The sequence below is a fragment of the Phyllobates terribilis genome, unplaced genomic scaffold (assembly GCF_046119375.1).
Source record: "Phyllobates terribilis strain yellow unplaced genomic scaffold, ASM4611937v1 Scaffold_2__4_contigs__length_985480577, whole genome shotgun sequence".
NCBI lineage: Eukaryota > Metazoa > Chordata > Amphibia > Anura > Dendrobatidae > Phyllobates > Phyllobates terribilis.
In genome coordinates this window covers 46959968-46983627 of record NW_027362762.1, presented here as the reverse complement: position 1 = coordinate 46983627, position 23660 = coordinate 46959968, and positions in this window count along the sequence as shown.

Here is a 23660-nt window from a genome sequence, read left to right as displayed (position 1 = left end):
CAGGGGCTGGAAGCTAGATAGCTCGCCCTGGCTGAAGACATAAGACCGGACACGGAGTCCGAGGCTGTGGGGACATCCAGGTCCAGCAGCAGAATCCAACCGGCAGGGGATTCCATGTTCTCTGGCCAGAGAAGCCCGGAGGCACGGTCACAAGCAAGGGACCAGCACCGCCATCGTGAAGCGGAGGCTAACAGAAGGCCCCAAGTCACCGGCCGTACGGGTGAGCACCACACGGTATACTCAGGGACGTGGGCTACTTCTACCCGCACACAGCAAGATAGCTAGGAAAGAGTGCAGATAGATGGGGAGGCCTACAACTCCACCTGGCCAGGGGAGATCCTGCTAGCTCTCAGACTGACCAGGCCTCTACTGCTAGCCAGTACTCCCGGGAGGGTCTGCTTTATAACATCAGTAAAGACCCTGAACTGCACTGCACGGACTCTGAGTTATTCCTGCTGCGCTCGTGCACCATCACTCCCATCATCCACACTAACTGCCCTGAGGCTATACTCCTCCCGTGGGGAGTCATCCCGTTCCTAGCTGCACACACAACACTGGCCTCAGCGGTCTGCCTTGCAGCAGCGGTCCCAACTGACCGCAATCCACGGGTGGCGTAGTCGGACTATTATCTCACTAATAAAACTGCCACTGAATTGACCACCCTGGGCACGGACCGGGTCAGCGCCACGGAGACTACAACCCCCAGCGATCCGGCTCTGGGTATTCCCTGCACAACACAGGCCCAGGGGGCGCGTCACAGACATTACATTACTGATCCTGAGTTACATCCTGTATTATACTCCAGAGCTGCACTCACTATTCTGCTTGTGGAGTCACTGTGTACATACATTACATTACTGATCCTGAGTTACATCCTGTATTATACTCCAGAGCTGCACTGACTATTCTGCTGGTGCAGTCACTGTGTACATACATTACATTACTGATCCTGAGTTACATCCTGTATTATACTCCAGAGCTGCACTCACTATTCTGCTGGTGGAGTCACTGTGTACATACATTACATTACTGATCCTGTACTGATCCTGAGTTACCTCCTGTATTATACTCCAGAGCTGCACTCACTATTCTGCTGGTGCAGTCACCATGTACATACATTACATTACTGATCCTGTACTGATCCTGAGTTACATCCTGTATTATCCTCCAGAGCTGCACTCACTATTCTGCTGGTGGAGTCACTGTGTACATACATTACATTACTGATCCTGAGTTACATCATGTATTATACTCCAGAGCTGCACTCACTATTCTGCTGGTGCAGTCACTGTGTACATAGATTACATTACTGATCCTGTACTGATACTGAGTTACATCCTGTATTATACTCCAGAGCTGCACTCACTATTCTGCTGGTGCAGTCACTGTGTACATACATTACATTACTGATCCTGTACTGATCCTGAGTTACATCCTGCATTACACTCCAGAGCTGCACTCACTATTCTGCTGGTGCAGTCACTGTGTACATACATTACATTACTGATCCTGTACTGATACTGAGTTACATCCTGTATTATACTCCAGAGCTGCACTCACTATTCTGCTGGTGCAGTCACTGTGTACAGACATTACATTACTGATCCTGAGTTACATCCTGTATTATACTCCAGAGCTGCACTCACTATTCTGCTGGTGCAGTCACTGTGTACATACATTACATTACTGATCCTGAGTTACATCCTGTATTATACTCCAGAGCTGCACTCACTATTCTGCTGGTGCAGTCACTGTGTACATACATTACATTACTGATCCTGAGTTACATCCTGTAGATCTTTTATTATAAAAATGAAAAACATAACAATAATAATAACCAGAAAATAAACAATGTAATGAACTGGTCCAGCCGCTCCCTCTCTCCTCACACACATATTATACATATATACACAATAATAACTACCTACACCATGACATCTGGTCCGGTTACCAAACAAATAATAACAATATAATAAACAATAACCGACAAATTATATACAAACTAATATATACATTCTTTTTTTTTAATTTTTTTTTTTATTATAAATAAAATAAATACTAACTATACAAATATATACAAGACAAAACAAAACCCCCCACACTCGAGCCCACCAGTCCCTCCCCGGCACTGACCTGAGAGCTGGTCCCGCGCCTCATGCCTCAGTCCATGTCCAACGTCCATAGGCCAGATCAGGCAGTGCCAGTTTTTCACCCAAATAACCAGTGTCCCACAAGATGAACCCACCTCCCCCCTTTTCCCTCCACCCAACCTAACACCTACACCCAAACCCATATATACAATATATACAGAAACAAACAATACAATAACCACAACTGACAAAGCCCAAGTTCGGCGCCTGCAGCCCTACATCACTGTCTACTGATCAATAAAACAAAAATCTATGGTGTCAGCAGCAGCCCACCACCAGGAGAGGAGATGACCAGACTAGGGCACACTAAAAGAAAAGCCCCTCCAGAGGAGAGCGGCCCTCCGTGTACCCAGTCTCTCATGCTCCAGAGAACGCACCTTCACCAGGTCACCGAGTATGGTCCTAAACACATCGTGGGAGGATTTACCGCTGCGTCGATACTAAGCACCGTGCGTTCCACGTGTGATACCTAACCACTGCGCTAACTAGAAATAAGGTGCAGTGGTCCCGACCACCCAGGTCCCCGAATGCTCCATAGGCCCATTCCGCATAAGAGAGACCGGCCAGCCGGGGCCAGCCAATGGAGGTGCCCACCCTGTTGTACAACTCTGTGTTAAAGGGACAACGAAGCAGGAAGTGGTCCATGCTTTCAAGCATGGTACCACAATGCTCCTGAGGACAGTTCCTGTCCTCAGAGCTCCTACACTTCAGATTGTCCCTCACACACAGTTTCCCATGGAAGCAGCGCCAAGCCAAGTCCCAAACCTTCGAGGGGATCCTGATAGAATTCAAAAGATGCAGACCCACCCCAAGATCCCGACTTGGGCAATCCCTGAGCACCAGAGGCCTCTGAAAATGGGTCAACAGAACCCTTTTGTCAAGGAGCTTCCGTGGCAGAGTCCTGACCTCCCACATTCCCAGACCCCACCGGCGAATTACCTTCAGAACCACGGTAGCGTAAGCCGGGAGATGTCCATGCGGTGTGCGGAGATCCTTCACTTGCCCTCCTGTCTCCCATTCCTGGAAGAAAGACTGAAACCATCCCTTACAGGAGAATACCCACGGAGGAGCCCTCTCTTTCCGGAGGTTTGCAATATTGATCTTAATGAAGGTATTCACAAGGAATACCATAGGGTTGACCATACCCAACCCTCCTAGTCTCCTCGTACGGTAAGTAACCTCCCTCTTGACCAGGTTCAGTCTATTCCCCCATAACAGTTGAAAGAACAAACTGTAGACCCGAGTCCAGAGAGGCTCTGGCAAGATGCACACACTGCCCAGATAGATCAGCAAAGGGAGCAGGTAAGTTTTGATCAGGTTTACCCTTTCTCTTAGGGTCAAAGACCAACCCTTCCATTGGTTCACCTTCTGAGTGGCGATCTCTAGCCTGCTGTCCCAATTTTGTTTGGGGTAATCCCTCTGGCCAAATTCGATGCCAAGAACTTTTGCAGAGACTTTGGGTTCTGGAAGGGTGTCCGGGAGATCAAAACCAGGATCTCCTCCTCCCAGCCAGAGACTCTCACACTTATCCCGGTTGATCTTAGACCCGGATGCCTCCGAGTAGCGATTTACCTCTGACATCAGCCATTCTGCCTCCCCATCAGAGGAAACAAAAACGGTGACGTCATCGGTATACGCCACCCACCACTCTCAGAGTGGCTTCCGGTGCTGCCCGGTCCATCCCGATCCCAGCCAACGGTCCACGCTCCACCCTCCTAAGAAGTGGGTCAATCGCAAACACGTACAGTAGCGGGCTCAAGGGACAACCCTGGCGAACACCACACCCAACCTCAAAAGAGCTGCCAATCCAACCGTTCACAAGCGGGAAACTCTCTGCCCCAGCGTACAAGGTCTTAAGCCAATCAACAAAGCCCCCCGGCAGGCCATATCTCAGAAGGACAGACCAGAGGTACTCATGATTAACCAGATCAAACGCTTTTGCCTGGTCCAATGACAGCATGTACCCCTTCCAGTGACCAGCCCTACCCTGCTCCACCGCCTCTCGGACACAGAGTACAGCACTAATTGTACTGCGGCCTGGAACAGAGCAATGCTGGGCCCCCGAAAGGAGCTGGGGTGCAAATTTCACCAGCCGATTAAACAGCACCTTTGCCAAAACCTTCCTGTCTGCATTGAGAAGCGCTATGGGACGCCAATTCTCAATGCAAGATGGGTCCTTACCCTTTGACAAGATGATCAGGGCAGACCTCCTCATTGACTTTGGCAGAGTGCCCGAGGAAAGACACTCATTGAATACCTCAGTCAAGAGGGGAACCAAGGCGTCCTTAAAGGTCTTATAGAATTCAGATGTTAAGCCATCTGGACCGGGAGATTTCTTTAGGGCAAGCCCTTCAATCACCAACTTAACTTCCTCTTCCCTGATCATCTCTGTCAAAACACCAAGAGAGGGGTCTACCCCTGGTTCGGGGACGACTTCAGCCAGAAAAGCCGACATCTCATCCCAATCCAGATCCCTCTTCCCCAAGAGGTGCGAGTAGAAGGATCTGACGACCTCCACAATCCCTGATCTGGATCTTTTCAGGGACCCCGCAGTGTCAACCAGTCCTGTAACAACTTTACTATTCACTGACATCTTGCAGTTTCTGTAAGGGTCGGGCGAGCGGTACTTCCCGTAATCCCTCTCAAAAACCAAAGATGCGGGTCTATCATACTGACACCTCATTAGCAAAGATTTCACTCTGGAGATCTCCTCGCGGCTACCTCCAGTTGAGACAAGATGCTCGAGTTTCCTCCTCAGGCCCTGATACAGGCGATACCTGTCCAGGCTCCTGAGGCTCGAGAGCTGGCGGAAGAATCTCGCCACCCTTTTCTTAAACATCTCCCACCACTCTGACTTACTACTACAAAGATCCAGTAAGGGTACCTGGCTCTGAAGAAAATCCTCAAAGGACTGTCTTATCTGTCGCTTCTTCCAAGAGAGACGAATTGAGCCTCCAAAAGCCTCTTCCCATCCGGGGGTTCTCTGTAACATTCAGGGAAAACAAAATCAAACAGTGATCAGAGAACTCCACCTCAACAACAGATACTGCTGAAGAGACGGCTTCCTCCTTTAAATAAAACCTGTCTATCCTGGACCTACAGTTACCTCTATGATAGGTGAACCCCTCGTGGCCTGGGGTGTGCCGGATGTGGACATCCACCAGGTGAGCCTCACTAGCTATACTACTAAGGGCGACGCTATCATAAGTCAGCTTGTCTCTGGAACCTCCTCTATCCCGGGGCCTCGTGACAGTGTTGAAGTCCCCTCCAAAGACGACCTGCCGACTCATAAAAAGGTAGGGCTTGATCCTCGTAAAGAGACACTTCCGGTCCCACTTAGATTGGGGACCATAAATGTTAATGAGCCGAAGCTCCTGTCCCTTCATGAGGACATCTAATATCAGGCACCTCCCCATTTCTAACTCAATAACCCGTTGGCATTCTACCGGTGCGATAAAAAGGACCGCCACTCCGCTATACGGCTCAGCCGCAAGAGACCAATAGGAGGGCCCGAGTCTCCACTCCCTCTTAGCTATAAACACCTCTGCCATATTTGGCAGCCTGGTCTCTTGCAAAAAGAAAATGTCAGCTTCAACCCGACTGAGAAAATCAAAGGCCGCAAATCTAGCCATATTTGACTTAATGCTGGCGACATTAATGGACGCCAGCGTCAACGGAGTGGGTACCGCCATCATTGGTGATTGAGTTATATGGCTTTCTTCTTCCCACTCCCCTTATCCTCTGCCTCAGAGGAGGAATCCTTCCCCCTCTTTAATGACGCAGAGGTGTCCATTCCCACATTTTTCCTTCTTTTTTCGTCCTTGTCTCCGGACTCTGGGCCAGTCCCTCCCCCCAAGGACCTTGCATCCCCAGGAGAAGGAGACTCGGCACCCCCTGTAAGCTCCGCTGAAGCCGGAACCTCTCCCTCAGCCTCCTCCTCAGAGGAAGAGATGTTATCAAGGGCTTGGAACCGGTTAGAAAGACCAACCAGAGGGGAGTCGGTTTTACCTTCCTTATGTACCTTGGTCAGAGCGGGAGAAGATGTTTTATCTCCCTTCTTTTTCTTCTTTTTGGTGCCGAGCTTACGCTTGTTCTCTGGCCACCGCTTATTATCCTCATCCATACTTTCATAATGGGAGGATTCTGAAGCAGAGGCAGTTTCCTCCCTGTGGATCCTCCTGACCTCCTCATCCAACTCATCATCCCTCGGGGCCTCAGCAGCAACACTGGCATCCAGGACAGGGGCTGCCCCGGTACTCTGGGGCTCGCCCCGCTCCCTCTCCTGTCTGCGCTTGTCTAGACGCCTCAGCTGGGCAGGCGTCTTTTTATTGCTTTTCTTCCCTGGCCCCTCAGCTCCCCCACCCCTGCTAGTCCCCTCCCCAGCAGAATCGGCCTCACGGCTTACTCCCACCGGGGTCTCGACTGCATTAGCAAAGGAGCGAGGACAACGGCTGAATGGGTGACCTAACTCACCACACAGGTGGCACCTAATCTCCACACAAGAGGCGGCAAGATGGCCGACACCCCCACACAACGCGCATTTCTGCACGGTGCAGTTTGCACTGAAGTGTGTGGGGTCGCCGCGCCTGTGACAGAGCTTCGGTTGCCCCTGGTAGAAGACCAGGATACGATCCCTACCCAGGAAGGCAGATGATGGAATGTGGGCAACCGTACCACCTGAACGCTTAAGTTTTACCATAAACGTCCAGGCCCCTGACCAGATACTAAACTCGTCGCGGTTTTTCTTTGGCATCTCCACCACCTCTCCATACCGACCAAGCCACGTCATGATGTCATAGCAAGAAAGCGACTCGTTACGAGTCATCACGGTCACTTTCTTGATCTGGTTTTGGCGAGACACTGCCTGAATGGCAAAGTCTCGCCAGCCGGGCTCATTTTTTGCCAACTCATAATTCGCCCAGAAGAGCTCAAGCCCCTCCGGCCGAACAAAGCTGACATCAAACTCAGGCGTGGAATAGGGATGTATCAAGGCGTAGATGTCAATCGCCTTGAAGCCCATCCTCAGCAGGAGCTCCACAACTTTAGACCTTGGCGGACATGCATCACTGCCCCTCCACCGAAGACGGACCACATTCCTACGTACACTGCCTGGCCCGGCTGTTGGGAGGGACCACACTGTATCTCCCCCTTTTTGCTCTCGGAAGGCCCCGAGGCCATGCCTCTCTATCCAGAAGGATAGATCAACCTCTCGACCCTCTACCATTAGTGATCTCTCCCCCTTCTTTAGAGCCTCCAGAAGGCGCCGTTGCAATATGCCGTCCCCAAAGCCCGGAGACGAGGAGGATGCCCTATTTGCCCCGGAGGTGACACTGGCATAACTCTGGACAGGTGTTGCCACCCCCGGGGGGGCAACCGGACCAGTGACCACATCAGCCCCAACAGTATCACCATTACCCACCTCCATCTCACCCTCCACCAAACCAGCAACCACACCACTAGACAATGAATTATCCTCATTCACCTCCACCACCACATTCATTCCTGCTGGACCAGTAACAATGGCGGATGACCTTTTGACCTCCGCATCAGGCACAAGGGGCTCAGTCACCTCCATAGAACTGGAGGCGACCTCACCCCCGGTCTTATGTGTGCCCTCCACATCATCGGTCGGTAATTTCCGCTGTTTGGCATTTGGTATAATGTGCCGCTGATCTTTAGCTGCAGTTAGGCGCCGCTGATCTTTAGCATCAGGATCTTCCGGACCAGCGACGCCAACACAAAATAGCACTTTCGTGGGAGGACCGGAACGCTCAGCCCCAACTGCCCCCTCACACTGCCGCCGCTTCTCAACTAAGTGATCAGCGGCAACAGCATTCAGAGGCGCCGAGGCTACCGGAGCTGCCCCCGACACCGGGCTGCTCCCCCCTCCCACTGAGGAGCGCACCACAGCATCGTGGCCTGATGGAACGCCCGCCGCCGGGCCGCCCTCACTGTCCAGCCTCTCGGCTGATGCACCTCCTGCTACGTCCCCACTACTACAAGCAGAGACGGAGCTCTGCGCCTCACTACCACGCTGTGCAATCTCCCCGCGCCTTTGCACCGGATCCACAGCAGAACCCGGGCTGGGCTGGGCAACGGGGCTTATACAGCGAGCTGAGCCTGCCGCCGACTCAGGGGGTACAGGGAGGGGGGCATAGACATAGCTTACCGCTTCCTGCAGCTTTGGCTTGGTCTTCTTTGCCTTTTTGTGGCCCCCAGGTGCCTCTTCTGGTTGATCGTCACCAAGATGGAAGTTTTGGAGGCACACTGGGGACTCCAGGAGCTTAATCTCCGCCATTAGCGCCCCTCCCTGGCCGCTGCTGTCATTGTCCTCCCCAGAGCCGGCAGAGCTGCGACCGGATGTCACTGTCGCCTGTCCTGCAGGGAGCTCGCTGCACGTGGCCTGCGGGAGACTTTGCAGGCTGCCAGGTGGGGCTTCCTGCTGGTCATCATCACTCTCATCATCCACCTGGCTCTCAGGCTGCAGCCCTATCTGCCTTTGCTCTCTGGTATCAGCCATTTCTCTAAAGCGGTCTTCATTTATAAGTTTTTCTTTGAAAGGACCACTCTGCTCCCTGATGGTGGCTTTCCTAAGTTCCAGGAGATGAATTTCACTGGTCAGTCGCTTTACCTCGGCTTGGAGCTTGGACTTTCTTGGTTTGGAGGCCCCTGCAGCTTTTGCGCTTGTGCAGCGCAGCTCCTCCCGGAGCCTCCTGATGAGCTTACTGGCATCTTCATACTCACGGAGGTGGATCATGACCCGGGAGGCATAGGTGGACACAGACTCTCGGGGTCCCTGCAGCGCCCACCCCTCCTCAAGGAGGTTGGCCTCACCTCCGTGAGCACTCAGCTTTCCTCCGGAAGGAGCGCCATCTTGCACGCCGCTGTCAGGCTTTTCCTCCATGCTGGAAGCCTTGCGGCTTCTAGGGGTCTCCACAATCCCGGGGGGAGTAGGAGCCACATTGCTGCGACTCCTGGTGGAGCGTCTCACCCCCGAGTCCTCTGATGTGCAGGCCGGTTGCTGGTTTCTTCTGCCCCCCGCCGGCCTGGTTCGGGAAGCAGAAGCCTGGGACTTGGCTCCATCACTCATCCCAGAAACCCGCTCCCTCCCTGGGAAAGAGAGAGAGCAGGTCCCCAGGTGGAGAGATGTTGGTTTCTCAGAGATCAGGAGCTCACAGCAGGATCTGCAGCCACCACACCCTCAATCACCACACTGACTAGCAGCTGATCAAAGCTGCATCCAGTATGCTGCTGGTGGAGTCACTGTGTACATACATTACTGATCCTGAGTTACATCCTGTATTATACTCCAGAGCTGCACTCACTATTCTGCTGGTGCAGTCACTGTGTACATACATTACTGATCCTGAGTTACATCCTGTATTATACTCTAGAGCTGCACTCACTATTCTGCTGGTGGAGTCACTTTGTACATACATTACATTACTGATCCTGAGTTAGATCCTGTATTATACTCCAGAGCTGCACTCACTATTCTGCTGGTGCAGTCACCGTGTACATACATTACTGATCCTGAGTTACATCCTGTATTATACCCCAGAGCTGCACTCACTATTCTGCTGGTGCAGTCGCTGTGTACATACATTACATTACTGATCGTGAGTTACATCCTGTATTATACTCCAGAGCTGCAGTCACTATTCTGCTTGTGGAGTCACTGTGTACATACATTACATTACTGATCCTGAGTTACATCCTGTATTATCCTCCAGAGCTGCACTCACTATTCTGCTGGTGCAGTCACTGTACATACATTACATTACTGATCCTGAGTTACATCCTGTATTATACTCCAGAGCTGCACTCACTATTCTGCTGGTGCAGTCACTGTGTACATACATTACATTACTGATCCTGAGTTACCTCCTGTATTATACTCCAGAGCTGCACTCACTATTCTGCTGGTGCAGTCACTGTGTACATACATTACATTACTGATCCTGAGTTACTTCCTGTATTATACTCCAGAGCTGCACTCACTATTCTGCTGGTGCAGTCACTGTGTACATACATTACACTACTGATCCTGCACTGATCCTGAGTTACATCCTGTATTATACTCCAGAGCTGCACTCACTATTCTGCTGGTGCAGTCACTATGTACATACATTACATTACTGATCCTAAGTTACCTCCTGAATTATACTCCAGAGCTGCACTCACTACTCTGCTGGTGCAGTCACTGTGTACATACATTACATTACTGATCCTGAGTTACCTCCTGTATTATACTCCAGAGCTGCACTCACTATTCTGGTGGTGCAGTCACTGTGTACATACATTGCATTACTGATCCTGCACTGATCCTGGGTTACATCCTGTATTATGCTCCAGAGCTGCACTCACTATTCTCCTGGTTCAGTCACTGTGTACATACATTACATTACTGATCCTGAGTTATATCCTGTATTATAGTCCAGAGCTGCACTCACTATTCTGCTGGTGAAGTCACTGTGTACATACATTACATTACTGATCCTGAGTTACATCCTGTATTATGCTCCAGAGCTGCACTCACTATTCTGCTGGTGCAGTCACTGTGTACATACATTACATTAATGATCCTGTACTGATCTTGAGTTACATCCTGTATTATACTCCAGAGCTGCACTCACTATTCTGCTGGTGCAGTCACTGTGTACATACATTACATTACTGATCCTGAGTTACATCCTCTATTATACTCCAGAGCTGCACTCACTATTCTGCTGGTGCAGTCACTGTGTACATACATTACATTACTGATCCTGAGTTACATCCTGTATTATACTCCAGAGCTGCACTCACTATTCTGCTGGTGCAGTCACTGTGTACATACATTACATTACTGATCCTGAGTTACATCCTGTATTATACTCCAGAGCTGCACTCACTATTCTGCTGGTGCAGTCACTGTGTACATACAGTACATTACTGATCCTGTACTGATCCCGAGTTACATCCTGTATTATACTCCAGAGCTGAACTCACTATTCTGCTGGTGCAGTCACTGTGTACATACATTACATTACTGATCCTGAGTTGCATCCTGTATTATACTCCAGAGCTGCACTCTCTATTCTGCTGGTGCAGTCACTGTGTACATACATTACATTACTGATCCTGAGTTACATCCTGTATTATACTCCAGAGCTGCACTCACTATTCTGCTGGTGCAGTCACTGTGTACATACATTACATTACTGATCCTGAGTTACATCCTGTATTATACTCCAGAGCTGCACTCTCTATTCTGCTGGTGCAGTCACTGTGTACATACATTACATTACTGATCCTGTACTGATCCCGAGTTACATCCTGTATTATACTCCAGAGCTGCACTCACTATTCTGCTGGTGCAGTCACTGTGTACATACATTACATTACTGATCCTGTACTGATCCTGAGTTACATCCTGTATTATACTCCAGAGCTGCACTCACTATTCTGCTGGTGCAGTCACTGTGTACATACATTACATTACTGATCCTGTACTGATCCCGAGTTACATCCTGTATTATACTCCAGAGCTGCACTCACTATTCTGCTGGTGCAGTCACTGTGTACATACATTACATTACTGATCCTGAGTTACATCCTCTATTATACTCCAGAGCTGCACTCACTATTCTGCTGGTGCAGTCACTGTGTACATACATTACATTACTGATCCTGTACTGATCCCGAGTTACATCCTGTATTATACTCCAGAGCTGCACTCACTATTCTGCTGGCGGAGTCACTGTGTACATACATTACATTACTGATCCTGTACTGATCCCGAGTTACATCCTGCATTATACTCCAGAGCTGCACTCACTATTCTGCTGGTGCAGTCACTGTGTACAGACATTACATTACTGATCCTGAGTTACATCCTGTATTATACTCCAGAGCTGCACTCTCTATTCTGCTGGTGCAGTCACTGTGTACATACATTACATTACTGATCCTGTACTGATCCCGAGTTACATCCTGTATTATACTCCAGAGCTGCACTCACTATTCTGCTGGTGCAGTCACTGTGTACATACATTACATTACTGATCCTGTACTGATCCTGAGTTACATCCTGTATTATACTCCAGAGCTGCACTCACTATTCTGCTGGTGCAGTCACTGTGTACATACATTACATTACTGATCCTGTACTGATCCCGAGTTACATCCTGTATTATACTCCAGAGCTGCACTCACTATTCTGCTGGTGCAGTCACTGTGTACATACATTACATTACTGATCCTGAGTTACATCCTCTATTATACTCCAGAGCTGCACTCACTATTCTGCTGGTGCAGTCACTGTGTACATACATTACATTACTGATCCTGTACTGATCCTGAGTTACATCCCGTATTATACTCCAGAGCTGCACTCACTATTCTGCTGGTGCAGTCACTGTGTACATACATTACATTACTGATCCTGTACTGATCCCGAGTTACATCCTGCATTATACTCCAGAGCTGCACTCACTATTCTGCTGGTGCAGTCACTGTGTACAGACATTACATTACTGATCCTGAGTTACATCCTGTATTATACCCCAGAGCTGCACTCTCTATTCTGCTGGTGCAGTCACTGTGTACATACATTACATTACTGATCCTGAGTTACACCCTGTATTATACACCAGAGCTGCACTCACTATTCTGCTGGTGCAGTCACTGTGTACATACATTACATTACTGATCCTGTACTGATCCTGAGTTACATCCTGTATTATACTCCAGAGCTGCACTCACTATTCTGCTGGTGCAGTCACTGTGTACATACATTACATTACTGATCCTGAGTTATCTCCTGTATTATAGCCCAGAGCTGCACTCACTATTCTGCTGGTGCAGTCACTATGTACATACATTACATTACTGATCCTGTACTGATCCCGAGTTACATCCTGTATTATACTCCAGAGCTGCACTCACTATTCTGCTGGTGCAGTCACTGTGTACATACATTACATTACTGATCCTGAGTTATCTCCTGTATTATAGCCCAGAGCTGCACTCACTATTCTGCTGGTGTAGTCACTGTGTACATACATTACATTACTGATCCTGAGTTACATCCTGCATTATACTCCAGAGCTGCACTCACTATTCTGTTGGTGCAGTCACTGTGTACACACATTACATTACTGATCCTGAGTTACATCCTGTATTATACTCCAGAGCTGCACTCACTATTCTGCTGGTGCAGTCACTGTGTACATACATTACATTACTGATCCTGAGTTACATCCTGTATTATACTCCAGAGCTGCACTCGCTATTCTGCTGGTGCAGTCACTGTGTACATACATTACATTACTGATCCTGAGTTACATTCTGTATTATACTCCAGAGCTGCACTCACTATTCTGCTGGTGCAGTCACTGTGTACATACATTACATTACTGATCCTGTACTGATCCTGAGTTACATCCTGTATTATACTCCAGAGCTGCACTCACTATTCTGCTGGTGCAGTCACTGTGTACATACATTACATTACTGATACTGAGTTACATCCTGTATTATACTCCTGAGCTGCACTCACTATTCTGCTGGTGCAGTCACTGTGTACACACATTACATTACTGATCCTGAGTTACAGCCTGTATTATACTCCAGAGCTGCACTCACTATTCTGCTGGTGCAGTCACTGTGTACCCACATTACATTACTGATCCTGAGTTACAGCCTGTATTATACTCCAGAGCTGCACTCACTATTCTGCTGGTGCAGTCACTGTGTACACACATTACATTACTGATCCTGAGTTACAGCCTGTATTATACTCCAGAGCTGCACTCACTATTCTGCTGGTGCAGTCACTGTGTACATACATTACATTACTGATCCTGAGTTACAGCCTGTATTATACTCCAGAGCTGCACTCACTATTCTGCTGGTGCAGTCACTGTGTACACACATTACATTACTGATCCTGAGTTACAGCCTGTATTATACTCCAGAGCTGCACTCACTATTCTGCTGGTGCAGTCACTGTGTACACACATTACATTACTGATCCTGAGTTACAGCCTGTATTATACTCCAGAGCTGCACTCACTATTCTGCTGGTGCAGTCACTGTGTACATACATTACATTACTGATCCTGAGTTACATCCTGTATTATACTCCAGAGCTGCACTCACTATTCTGCTGGTGCAGTCACTGTGTACATACATTACATTACTGATCCTGAGTTACCTCCTGTATTATACTCCAGAGCTGCTCTCACTATTCTGCTGGTGCAGTCACTGTGTACATACATTACATTACTGATCCTGAGTTACCTCCTGTATTATACTCCAGAGCTGCACTCACTATTCTGCTGGTGCAGTCACTGTGTACATACATTACATTACTGATCCTGAGTTACATCCTGTATTATACTCCAGAGTTGCACTCACTATTCTGCTGGTGCAGTCACTGTGTACATACATTACATTACTGATCCTGAGTTACCTCCTGTATTATACCCCAGAGCTGCACTCACTATTCTGCTGGTGCAGTCACTGTGTACATACATTACATTACTGATCCTGTACTGATCCTGAGTTACATCCTGTATTATACTCCAGAGCTGCACTCACTATTCTGCTGGTGCAGTCACTGTGTACATACATTACATTACTGATCCTGTACTGATCCTGAGTTACCTCCTGTATTATCCTCCAGAGCTGCACTCACTATTCTGCTGGTGCAGTCACTGTGTACATACATTACATTACTGATCCTGAGTTACATCCTGTATTATACTCCAGAGCTGCACTCACTATTCGGGTGTGTGTTATTACCACCAGTTAGGCATTGCCCAGTGAGCTCCTGGCAGCAGGTGGTTTTTCCCTCATCAGTTTACTACAGGTTTTACTTGGGGAGAATTTACACTTTTCAAAATGAAAATCCCCAGATGAAGCCTCATGTGGACAGTGAATGAGCAGCGCGCGCTGGAGGACTCCAATGCTGATAGTAGAGGCTGACCGCTGCTCATGTCATACATCTTGTGGTCATGTGGTTACAGCGGTTGTCAGGTTTGGAAAACCTATTTTCTGTTAGTAGGGCTCGCCTTTAACTTCCCTTTAAAAAAAAAAATTGAAAAGTCCTTTAATATTGCAAAATCAGTATCCATGATATTATTAAAGAAAAAGTTCTTACAACCTGTCCCTGCGATGTACAGAATATTTGATAATCCGGCTAATAACAGGATGTTACCGATAGGATACCGAAGCTCATCAGTTCCAAGGATGTCCACCCATTTCTTCTGATACATGTTGGCACCAATGACACGGCAAAGAAGGACCTACCGACAATCTGCAAGGACTTTGAAGCATTGGGGAAGAAAGTAAAAGAACTGGATGCGCAGGTAGTTTTTTCTTCTATCCTTCCAGTAGACAGGCATGGCGACAGGAGATGGAACAGGATCCTTGATGTGAACAACTGGCTGAGACGATGGTGCAGACAACAAGGATTTGGATTCCTGGACCACGGTGTGAATTACCTCTATGACGGACTCCTTGCCAGAGACGGACTACACCTCAACAAACCCGGGAAACACACATTCGCCAGGAGACTCGCAACACTCATCAGGAGGGCGTTAAACTAGAAGAAGAGGGGATGGGAAGAAAAACGCCGGACACGAACATGCAACCAGAGGACATACTAATGAAAGATATGAAGTGCGACAAAGAAGGTCCAAGACAAGATACTTGGAAGGGAGGTAAGAAAATTTCTAATACAATCCACAGGGAGAAGATTGGAACAAACAAAATCGTGTAAACTGCGTGCTAGCAAATGCCAGAAGCCTGACAAACAAGATGGATGAACTGGAAGCAGAAATATCTACAGGTAACTATGACATAGTGGGAATAACCCAGACATGGTTAGATGAAAGCTATGACTGGGCAGTTAACTTACAGGGTTACAGTCTGTTTAGAAGGGATCGAAGAAGTCGGAAAGGGGGTGGAGTCTGTCTATATGTAAAGACGTGTCTAAAGCCTACAATACGGGAGGATGTGACGCGCCCCTGGGCCTGTGTCGCGCTGCGTTGCACATGCGGGAGCTTACCCGGAGCCGGATCTCTTGAGGGTTGTAGTCTCGTGGCGGTGATCCGGTCCGTGCCCAGGGAGTCAGACTAAGTGGCGCTGTATTAGCGGTAGATGTTGGACGACTACACCACCCATTGAGTACAGCTAAGGAGCTGCTGCTGCAGGGCAGACCGCTGAGGCCGGTGGTAGGATTGTGCAGCGTGATAGTATAACCCCCAACAGGAGGGGTATGGCCTCAGGGCAGCCGACGTGGATGATGGGGGTAGCAGGAACCACTCAGAGACGGTACGGTGTAGTTCAGGGTCTTTACTGGTGACAACGATAGACCCTCCCGGAGTACTGGCTAGCGATTGGGGCCTGGTCAGTCCTTGAGCAGATGGGATCTCCCCTGGCCAGGCGGAGTTGTAGGCCTCCCAAACTAACGATACTCTTCTGGCTACCTTGCTAGAAGCGGGTATAAGTAGCCCACGTCCCTGAGTGTACCGTGTGGTGCTCACCCGTATGGCCGGTGACTCGGGGCCTTCTAGTAGCTTCCGCTCCACGACGGCGGTGCTGGTCCCACGCGTGTGACCGTGCCTTCGGGTTTCTGGGCCAGAGGACCTGCAATCCCCTGCCGGTCGGTTTCTGCTGCTGGATAGGAGTTAGTCCCCACAGCCTCGGACTCCGGGTCCGGTGATAACTTCTCAGTCAGGGCGAGCTCTGCAGCTGCCAGCCCCTGACTCCTTGTAGCACTGCTCCCACAGAGCTCCTGATGTTCTTTCCTATATCTGCTTCTCTTCTCTGTCTCTACTTCTTCTCTACTCACTAACCCTGCCTCAGCCCTAGGTTTATATAGGGGAAGTTCTTCCCCTCCCAGGACTGGGCAGGAGGTGTGGCATGCACAGGATCCCTGACCAAGAGACCTCCCACCTGCTCTCAGACATAACATTGCCGTTACTGTGGAAACCAGACCCCTGGGGTGCCACATTCCCCCCTAGTGAAATTTAGTACTCCGGGACTAAACATATTTTTAGAAAAACATAACAAGGTATAAACAATAATAATAAAATAAGAAAAACACATAAAGATGGTTACGGCGTGTCCGCAACCGGGTGCAGTCTTTGAAGAAAAGCAAGGTGTCCATTTCACCAAAACAGGGAGACGTAACCAGGTAGGGGTCTGTCCTGCCCCGAGTCCTTAACAGTCTTTAGTCCGTCCTGGGTTACGCTCCAACTATACACAAAGGATTCCCGGTAAATCCACCAAGGACTCCTATAAATAACTAGAAACACATAATTATACACAAGCAACAAGAAAAACAGGTAACCACAAATAAAACAATTTATACACTTCAAATCCTCCAACGTGCGGGTAACTGGCCTCTAGTGGCCCTAGTGGACCTACGGAGCTGACTGTCTAGCCCTGAACTACAGGGTGTAGGAGCTGTCAAGGGTAAACTGGGCAGCTGTCTACCGGCTCTTTGACTCACTAGGGGTACGGCAGGCTCACTATAAGCAGAGGGTTGATCCTCCTGTTCTGCTTGTGTGGAGTCTTCTGCCTCCTGGACCGGCTGCTCTTCCAGCTCTACCTGTTGCTCCGTAGGCACTTGGGATGCTGGTTGGAGGAACGTGAGGACGGGTACCACAACTGCACCATTGACTTGAGTCCAGGACCGAGGGAAGTCTCCGAGCACAGTACTAACCATATCTTCCCTTTCCTCTACGGGTCGATGGTCTTCTTGTTCCTCTTCAGGGTTCCGTAGCTGTTCAGGACACTTCTTCAGGTGATCCCGGGATACAATGGCTATGGTCTCCCCTCCGTCTTTACTGATGGTACAGACTTTCGGGTTCTCGTGGCTTGAGGGCAGTACGGTGTACGGGTCCTTCTCCCACTGGTCGTCCAACTTGTGGAACCGTCTTTTCCTCTTCAAGACCTGCTCTCCGGGTACCAGGGGAACAGCGGGAGCATACTGGTTGTAAGTTTTCTCTTGTCTTTCCCTAGCCTGACAGAGACTTCGCTCCACGCTCTCCTGTACTTTCCGGTACTGCTGCTGCCTCTCTGTGTCCCAGTCTGCTTCTGGTGAAGTGTCCTCGGGTGTCAGGACTCCCATTTCCAGGTCAACAGGTAACTTACCAGGTCTCGCCCTCATTAGGTAAGCCGGGGTACAGTTGGTGGAACCTACCGGGATGTGGTTGTATAGGTCCACTAGATCGGGCAGCTTCTCAGGCCACAGACTGCGTTCTTCCAGGGGCAACGTTTTCAGGGGCAACGTTTACCACCTGGTTCATTTTCTCACAAAGTCCATTAGTTTGCGGATGATAGGGTGTCGTCCTTATCTTCCGGCAGCCATACAGATTGCAGAATTCCCGGAAGACCTCCGCTTCAAAGGCAGGTCCCTGGTCCGTCAGCACTTGGTCCGGGTACCCGTGTGGACGGCAGAAGTGCTGCTGGAAGGCTCTAGCTGCTGTTTGAGCCGTTAAGTCCTTAACGGGGACGACAACCAAGAACCGGGAGTAATGATCCACAATGGTTAACGCGTAGACGTAGCCACTTCTGCTTGGGGTCAGTTTTACATGATCCAAGGCTACCAGTTCCAACGGCTGCCGGGTAACGATGGACTGCAGGGGAGTCTTCTGGCTGGCACGGTCCTTCCTTCTTAGGTTGCACGGGCCACAGTCTCTGCACCACCTCTCGATGGTTCCCCTCATGCCTACCCAGTGGAACCGCCCACGCAGCAGGAACTCCAGCTTCTTCCATCCGAAGTGTCCAGCCCCGTCGTGGTATGCTTCCATCACCATGGCTGCGTCTCTCCGTGGCACCACTACTTGCCAGATTAGTTCATGCGTCCGGGAGTTAGCCATTCTGCGGCACAACTTCCCCTTGTAAAGGAACAGTCGACTCTTCTCAGCCCACAGTTGCTTGGCTTCCTCCGGAGCGTCTGGGTCAAGGCGAGCCTCTGGCCGAGTCAGCATCTCCTTCACCAGCCGGACGGCAGGGTCACTGTCTTGCGTTTCCTCCCAGTTGTAGTGAGGCAAGGGGTTAAACGTAGCAGCTTGCTTACTCCTTACCCGATGGGAATACTGGATAGTCCCATGACGGTGGAACGCGGGGAGTTCGACTTCTTCCAGTCCCTCTGGATCTTCTCCTACGTCCGGTAGGTTTGGCATCCTGGACAGGGCGTCCGCGTTGGTATTGGAGCGTCCTGCCCGGTATTTGATTGTGAACTCGTAGTTGGACAGACGGGCCATCCATCTCTGCTCTAGGGCACCGAGTCTTGCAGTGTCCAGGTGTGTCAACGGGTTGTTATCCGTGTACACGGTGAACCGGGAAGAAGCGAGGTAGTGCTTAAAGCGTTCGGTGACTGCCCACACCACTGCCAGGAACTCTAGCTTAAATGAGCTATAATTCTCAGGGTTTCTTTCGGTGGGTCGCAGTTTTCGGCTGGCGTAAGCGATTACTCGTTCTTTCTTCTGCTGGATCTGGGACAGCACGGCTCCTAGCCCGATGTTACTTGCGTCGGTGTAGAGGATAAAGGGCTGGCTGTAATCAGGGTACGCCAGGATTTCATCCCCCGTGAGGGCCATCTTCAGCTGGCGGAAGGACTCTTCTTCTAACTTCTCCCATCTGAAGGGTGGCTTCTGGTTCTTGGCCTTCCGGGACTGGCCTATCAGGAGGTCCTGCATAGGAGCTGCCTTTTTGGTGAAACCGGGGATGAATCTGCGGTAATAGCCTACCAACCCGAGGAACTGCCGCACTTCCTTTACACTGGAGGGACTTGGCCATTCCTTAATTGCGGTGATCTTATCAGGGTCGGGAGCCACTCCATCAGCGCTCACCACGTGTCCCAGGTACTGCACCTTTGGTTTCAGGAGGTGACACTTGGAGGGTTTCACCTTTAGGCCGTAGCTTGCCAGAGCTTCGAACACTTCCGCCAGGTGTTTCAGGTGGTCCTCATACGTCTTGGAATATACGATGACATCGTCCAGGTACAACAGGACCGTCTCAAAGTTTCTGTGGCCCAGACAACACTCCATTAATCGTTGGAAGGTTCCTGGTGCATTGCAGAGTCCGAACGGCATGCAGGTAAACTCGCTAAGTCCCATCGGGGTGGTGAATGCGGTCTTCTCCCGGTCCGCCTCTGCTACAGGAACCTGCCAGTACCCACTAGTGAGATCCAAGGTAGAGAAGAAGTTAGCAGATCTTAAAGCAGCCAAAGACTCCTCTATCCTTGGTAAGGGGTACGCATCCTTGTGTGTGATACGGTTGATTTTCCGGTAATCTACACACATCCTCATGGTGTTGTCTTTCTTTTTGACTAAGACTAGTGGAGCTGCCCAGGGGCTACAGCTATCCCTGATCACCCCAGCCTCCTTCATGTCTCTAAGCATCCCCTTGGCGTGTTGGTAGTGTGCAGGGGGTACGGGTCGATACCTCTCTTTTATGGGAGGATGGTCTCCCGTGGGGATGTGGTGTTCTACCCCCTTGACTCGCCCGAAGTCTAACGGGTGTTTACTAAACACTCTCTCGTACTCTTGCACCACCCGATAGACTCCCTGTTTCTGGTGTGAGGGAGTGGAGTCAGTACCCAAATGTAGTTGCTGACACCAGTCCTTCATTGTTTTCTGAGAGCCGTTACCTTCATCCGGGGAAGATGGAGGCAAGGGTTCTACGGACTGTATGGAATCTTGATTGATGGTATACAATTTGGCTAGAGTGGCATACCGGGGCAGGTACACTTCCCTCTTCCCGATATTTATTATGCGAACGGGCACCCTCCCATGGCGTACATTGACCACCCCCCGTGCTGTCAAAATGGTGGGCCTACTGTCTGAGTAAACTGGTTCTACCATTGCCTGGTAATCTCTACCTCTCAGACCAATAGCTGCCCGGCACCAAATCATCATTTCACTTTTCGGGGGCATGGCAATAGGGAAAGGGTCACACATTCGCACGCTACCAATCTCACCACCGGAGAGTTCTAGCTGTTGCCGTCGCATCAGTGCCCGGATCTCTTTCTGGAGCACTCGCTGCTGGCCGGAGCTGGCGTTCTTGGCAACCTGCTGTAAAAGGAAAATCACCTCTGCAAGACAATTTTCAATTACATTAGTTCCTAGAGTTATCTTTGGGTGACTCTCGTGTTTGTCAATGTCTACAATGATCAGTCCCTGTGCTGCCAGTTCGACTCTACCGATTTTAATGGTCACCTCTTTAAATCCAATCTGTGGCACGGGCTGACCATTGCTGGCGATGATACTCAAGTCGTCGTCAGGGTAGCGGGTGATATCCGAGTCATTCCAGTACTGCTTGAAGAGCACGTACGGGATGGTGGTGACCTGTGACCCGGTGTCCAGTAGGGCACTCATAGGAATGCCATCCAGTACCACGGGTAAGACTGGACGTCCTCCCACATATTTGTCGCGCCAGTTCGATGGGCCTGGTGATCTTTTTCCTGGGGGTTGGCCCTCTACCCCAGGTTGTGCCAGTTTAAAGGACAGTACCTTGCCATATGTCCGGGTTGATTGCAGCGGCGGCAGATGGGTCGTCCGTCCTCGTTGTATCGGTCGCTGGGTCTTCCTCTGGCCGGTGGGGTCCTCCTTGGTCGACGCCACGGGATGTCCTCCGGTCCGGATGCCAGCTGGATCTTCCCTGGAGTGGAAACCTGTAAAGACTGCACAGTTCGGGTTAGCGCAGCAACGCTTTTAGCTAGCTCTTGGACCTGATGGTGCAGGTCTTGAGCCGGGTCATTGTTCAAAGCCTGCGCATCAGCTCCCACAGGCCCTGCCGACAAGGGCGCCGCCTCCTGGTGGTAAGTGGTAGTGGGGCGTCTGGGGGTCACAACGCCACCTGGTGCCGGTTCTCGAAGCACCCGGATGGCTCTGTCCTTGAACTGTGCAAATCCCAGATGAGGGTCCTGTAAGGCCATTGCCCGCAACTGGGTTCGGTGGGCATTGCAATATAAACCCTCTATAAATTGTTCAGTCAACAGCCTGTCCTCGTCTCCCACGCCGTCAGGGTCGGTCTGCTTAATGGCTCTCATGGCCTCTTGTAGGTTCAGGGCATAGTCCCTTATACTCTCATGTGCCCGCTGTTTGCACCCGTAGAATCTAAGCTTGATCTCGGCTGAGGTGCGGGTATCAAAGGTGTCCCTCAGCCGGGTTAGTATCCCTGCGACAGTCCTCCCCCCAGGTGGCCAGGACTTTACCTCCCTTTGGGCTGCTCCGGTTAATTGGGCCACCAGGATGCTCACTTTTTGCTCCTCTGTGAGGGGGTACACCTGGAAGAGGCTATCCAGCTTTTCTCTAAAGTCATGCAGGGTATGTGACTCCCCTGAGTACTGGGGTAGCCAGGCTGCCCCCGGGATATAGGGCATGGTGAAAGGCATGACCGCAACAGCGGTGGCGCTGGCGGGGATTGAAGCGGTGAAGCTCTCCTCCGTATCCGACATCCTTCTCCCCCCTAGTGGACCGTGGCCTACCTTGCGATGATCCTCTTCCGTAGGCCGCGGCTCCGCAGTGGATCGTCAGGGTTGAGGACCTTCCGTCGCGCTCCTGTGACGTCGGCGTCTGCTGGGCTCCTTCCAGGACCTTACGCAACGTCCGGACGTGAGGCGGGGCTTCAGTTCTCGCGCGCTTTCGGAGTCCACGCCCCTCTTCTTCCCGCGCGGCGTCCTCAAGATGGCGTCCAATGGCGGGAAAACTCCACGTATGGCGGGAAGAAGGCCGAAGATGGCGCCGGATGGCGGGAAAACTCCACCGATGGCGGGAAGGAAGCGGAAGATGGCGCCGGATGGCGGGAATCTTCACCACAGGTAAGTTTGAACAGTCTTTTTCAGGCACGCAGTACCCGGTGGTTGCGGGCACGAAATCCTGCCGACTACGCCAAAAGTTGAGGCGCCCCTGGGCCTGTGTCGCGCTGCGTTGCGCATGCGGGAGCTTACCCGGAGCCGGATCTCTTGAGGGTTGTAGTCTCGTGGCGGTGATCCGGTCCGTGCCCAGGGAGTCAGACTAAGTGGCGCTGTATTAGCGGTAGATGTTGGACGACTACGCCACCCGTTGAGTACAGCAAAGGAGCTGCTGCTGCAGGGCAGACCGCTGAGGCCGGTGGTAGGATTGTGCAGCGTGATAGTATAACCCCCAACGGGAGGGGTATGGCCTCAGGGCAGCCGACGTGGATGATGGGGGTAGCAGGAACCACTCAGAGACGGTACGGTGTAGTTCAGGGTCTTTACTGGTGACAACGATAGACCCTCCCGGAGTACTGGCTAGCGATTGGGGCCTGGTCAGTCCTTGAGCAGATGGGATCTCCCCTGGCCAGGCGGAGTTGTAGGCCTCCCAAACTAACGATACTCTTCTGGCTACCTTGCTAGAAGCGGGTATAAGTAGCCCACGTCCCTGAGTGTACCGTGTGGTGCTCACCCGTATGGCCGGTGACTCAGGCCTTCTAGTAGCTTCCGCTCCACGACGGCGGTGCTGGTCCCACGCGTGTGACCGTGCC